Source organism: Triticum dicoccoides, chromosome 2B, assembly GCF_002162155.2.
Source record: "Triticum dicoccoides isolate Atlit2015 ecotype Zavitan chromosome 2B, WEW_v2.0, whole genome shotgun sequence".
Taxonomy (NCBI): Eukaryota; Viridiplantae; Streptophyta; class Magnoliopsida; order Poales; family Poaceae; genus Triticum; species Triticum dicoccoides.
In genome coordinates this window covers 660783864-660788863 of record NC_041383.1, presented here as the reverse complement: position 1 = coordinate 660788863, position 5000 = coordinate 660783864, and positions in this window count along the sequence as shown.

Here is a 5000-nt window from a genome sequence, read left to right as displayed (position 1 = left end):
GGCGTGAGAGCTGTCGTTGCCTGTCCGCGCCGCCCACGGCCCGCAGCGCCCTGCGGACCGCGAGCTGCCTGGGGCATGGGGTTGCCCGGGGCGAGCGGCTCTGCGTGGGCGTGCCAGGTCGCCCAGGGATCAGGGTTGCCTGCCTGGTCGCCGGACATGATGATGACGATGCGACGGGGCGCGAAGCGGCAGAAGGTGGATTCTGGCGCACCCCCTACCTGGCGCGCCAAATGTCGGATTTTGGGTTCCGGCAGACCCTCTAGGTTCGAACACTGGGGTGCACGCGGAGATCTCGCCCTCTACCTACCTATACCTCGCCGCCTCGCTAGGATCTAAGCTATGAAAGGAACAACACAAGAGACACAGGGTTTATACTAGTTCGGGCCACCATTGTGGTGTAATACCCTACTCTAGTTTGTGGTGTGGTGGATTGCCTCTTGGGCTGATGGTGAACAATACAAGGAAGAACAGCCTCACGAGGGTCTGTTCTTGGCTGGTGCGATGAACTGCTCGGGGGAGTTCAGTCGCTCTCTCTCTCTCTGCTGGTTTCTAGATGATGATCTCTATCTTTCCTCTCTTTCCCTCGATGCCCCTACCTTGTGGGTGGCTAGTCCTATTTAAAGGCAAAGGCCCTGGGCCTCTTCCCAAATATTGAGCGGGAAGGGCGTCAACAATTGGCCATTTTGAAGGGGAACATCTAGTACACTTATCCTGACTAAAGTTGGTCCTCGCCTGTCAAAGGCTCTGGTGGTGACGCCGGCTTGGGCACCACAATGACCTCCTTCCTGCCGTTGCGACGGTCTTGGTCTTGTTGCACCGAAACGGATGCCTTTGCTTGATGCTCTCGCCAGCGCTTGCTTCCTTTGCACCAAAGAGGAAAGGAGGAAAGTGCGCGGGCTGGCGCCGTCCTGGCGCCCTTGGTCGTCATGGCTTGCGTCATGAGCACCTCGTGAGGTACCCCGCCTTGATCTCTCCGCCTCCTCGCGAGCCAGCCTGATGAGGCCGTGCCTGAGGAAGCTACTTGTCGTCCACCCCGCGAGGCTTGGCCCCTCGCGAGGGTCTTGAGCTCGTGCTGATGAAGATGGGCCGTGCTGGGCCGCCCCTTGAGCCACGCCACAGGCCGCAGGCAGGCAAGTCTGGGGACCCCCGTTCCCAGAACGCCGACAGCGTCAGCCACTCGGAAGTGGCCCTTTATAAGGTGACGGAGCCGAGGCATTCGCACTGTGTGCGTCTGTTTCTCTTTCTTATTCCTCTGCTTCTCCACTGCATCTGGCTCCTCTGCCCTTGACCCCGCCGCTTTGCAATCATGGTGAAGGATAAGACGGCGGCGCTGGAGTGCGCGAAGAAGGCGACGGGGGCGGAGAACGGCAAGAAGCAGAACTGTGGGTCGTCATCGCGCTCAGGGCTGCTGCCAGGCTAGATCGATGGTGATTGGATCCGGTCTTCGGTCCGGCAGGAAGATCTGGATGAGCTGGTGGAGTCTGGGTTGATCGCCAAGGGTGCAACAAGGCGCCTCGACCGGGTGAGTGTGTATTGCTCGCCACTCATGTTGACCGGGGCTTCTCGCTTCCTCTGCATCCCTTCTTATGGGGTTTCCTCAACTTCTTCGGTGCCTAACTCCACTATTTTTCTCCCAATACCATCACGTATCTTGCCACGTTCGTGTCAATGTGTGAAAACTTCTTGGGGTGTCGACCACACTGGGGCCTTTTCAAACATATTTTCACCATTCGTTCCCAGTCAGTGAAGAAAGCAAAAACGAGTGACTCAAAAACCCATGTCATTCAGATGTGTGGGGGTTTGGGTATCCAAAAGAGGCAGAGGAGTTATTTTCCTTCCATGACTCTCCCTGAGTCGGTTAGGGGTTGGCAGTCGACCTGGTTCTACTACCAGGACATCCCAACTACAGGTCAGTTGACTGGCCTTCCCCACTTAACTTTTGATCGTGTCTAGACTCCTTCCTCACTGAAAGTGACTGCTGCTGAGAACGTGGAGACGAAGATGCTGGTTGAGAAAGTGGTCCAACTGATTAATGAGGGCGTCACTAGCATGGACCTGCTGGAAGTATTCCTCAGTCGATGCATCCAGCCACTTCAGGCCCGTGACCATCCCATGTGGTTGTACTCTGGGGCTGACGACACCGCTCGTGCTCATCCAGAGGAAGTGTCAGCCGAGACCGTAGCCATGTGGTTGAAGAGCATTACAGGCAACCAAGACAACCCCAGAGGAGCCAGGAGAGTCGTCCCCTTCAGTGATGACAATCAGCCTGACAAGGTATGTTCTTTGTTCTGACTGTCTTTGCATACACATTCTGACTGTCCTTGAGCTCGACTGACTTTTACTCGACTTCTTGCCTTGTAGGTTTTTACTGACATGTATTCGATGCCCAACGGTGAACAAGTTCTAGAGCAGGACCAGGAGGGAGAGGCCAGCACAGAGGAGAGCGGTGAATGGAATCTCCGGAAGAAGACGAGGAGGATGAGAGCGAGGAGTCGGATGAAGAGGAAGCGGTCGACTCGCCGCCGCGCTCTGAACGCCGATCCAAGCAACACCATGATCCGGCGGGCAGGCGTGGCAAGAATGTGGCCCCAAGTATCCACACGTAGAAACGCACTCGAACGTCGACTCCTGAGCCGACAGAAAAGGTCGCCAAGTAGCCCAAGGCTGCTCCTCCAAAGACTGGGAAGACTTTGCCGAGGATCAAGATGGACGTCCCTGTCGCTTCAGGGTGAGTATCTTTCTCGCATTCATCTAGGTCGACTGAAGCTTTTATTCTGACCAAATGAATCATGTATCTTTCTAGCCCAACCTCTGTTGCAACTAACATGGACATTGACAAAGCTCCAAGAGACGAGGAGACCGATGACGCGGTCACCTTCCGAGCTGGTAAGTCCGTTCGACCAGACCTCATTTAGTCAATTGAGCTGTCAGTCGGCTGAGTTTCCGATGCTTTTCTTTCTCTGCAGTTCTGCGAGACGTCGTCGTGCTTCCAAATGATGATGAGGAAGAAGTGCCTCTACAGGAGAGGAGGAGGAGAGGCGGGGGCTCAAGCAGGAGAAGGCTTGAAGTTCAAGTCCCTCAGTCGACGCCGGTGCTTGAGGCGGTGGTCGAGCGTTCCAGAGATCCGGTTCGGACCAACGACACGTTCGCCAACCCGCTGACGACTGATCGTCCGTCGGGGTCGACTGCTCCGGCTCCCGCTGCTCCAGTACAACTCCACGCGTCCGACCCAATAGCTGCTTCGTCCGCCTTGGAGCCATAACTTTTTGCTGCATATCAGACCCCAGACGATTCGCCAAGTGCTGCCAGGGAGGTGCTTCGCCAGGTGAACCTTGTCATGGAGCAGGTGAAGGTGATGCACGAGGCCAGTCAGGTGGCTTATAACGCCAGCACCGCCCTGCAGACCAATGTTAAGGTCAACAAACTCTTGACTGAACTTATGAATGTTGTTTTATATCTGATCACCCACTGGGGTGTGCCTGTGTTTAGTGTTTAGGAAGTCTTCCACTCCACTCGACTCATGCTGAGTCTTAGTATTCTGTCCGAACCAGTGGGGGCACGCCGAGTGCACCCACTGGGTGTAGTCCCCGAGACCACGGTCGACTGCTGGCACTCGGCTGAGGTCTTAGAATTTTTCCTTTTTAGCTTGTTTTTTTGACTCACATTGGGCAGACCATGCTGAGTGTTAATCTAGATCAGCGGGGGCACGCTAAGTGCACCCACTGGGTGTAGTCCCCGAGACTATTGTTGAATATTTGATTCAGCAGTAGTCTTAGAGTAACTTTCACTGTCATTGTCTTCTATTTCTGTCGACTGATATCTCTCTCTTGCTGACTGCAGAAGTCTGGTGATCTTGGAGCTCGGCTTTCTGAGTTGAAGAAGAAGCACATCAGCCTTGAACTTGATCTTGAACTCGCAAAGAAGAACCTCAAGGCTTCTCAAGAAGAGACGACCATCATGGGAGGTAACCAATCAACTCTTGTCCACCTAGTAGCTCGCGTCTTTCACTATTCTTTCTTTCAGTCTCTTTGAACCGAGTGACTTCACACAAGCCGATGTGCGTAGAGAAAACCGTCAACTTCAGGCTCGTCTGAAGAGTGTTGTTTCTTTAGAGAGAATAAAGGAAGCTTTGGAGAAGAAGGACCAAGACCTTGCTGCTGGTCAGAAGGAAGCACATGAGAAGACAACGCTTGCGGACAATAAGCTGGCTTCAGTCAGCAATTTGGAAGAGGAGAACGCGAAGCTAAAGACTGCCATCTCTGAAGCCAATCGGGAAGTTGAGCAACTGAAGAAGGACAAGGAGAACCTGACCAATGAAATCGGAGGCCTCAGAGCCAAGACAGGCAAGCTAGAGTCCTATCTGGGACAACTTGCCGTGAAACTAGTTCTGAAGCTTGAAGGAAGAGGCCGCAGTCGACCTGTAGGACGAGCCCTGTGCAGCATTGATCACCTCATCAACAAGGTACTCAGCAATGGCTTTGGCAGTTCTGAAAGCAGCTCGTCTTGGCACTAGCTGCTGGGCGAGCCCTTGGCAGCATTGATTAGCTCATCAGCGATGCATTCAGCAATGGTCTTGACGTTCCTGAAAGCAGCTCGCCTTGGCACCAGCTGTTGGATGAGCCTTTGGTTGCACGCACAATCTTGTCCTTCTTCTTGATGGTGCAGCCCCCCTGGGGGGATCATAGGCGACCCGCACCACTCGATAAGATTTTTTGCACTTAGGCGAGTACTGGATTGCAGCTAAGCCCCCGAGTGGGGGGATCGCTCACCACTCGGTAGGATTTTTAACACTTAGGCGAGTGATGGACTGCAACTAAGCTCCCGAGTGGGAGGATTGCTCACCACTCGGTAGGATTTTTAACACTTAGGCGAGTACTTGGACTGCAGCTAAGCCTCCGAGTGGGAGGATTGCTCACCATAGATTTTTAACACTTAGGCGAGTACTAGGACTGCAGCTAAGCCCCCGAGTGGGAGGATCGCTCAACACTCGGTAGGATTTT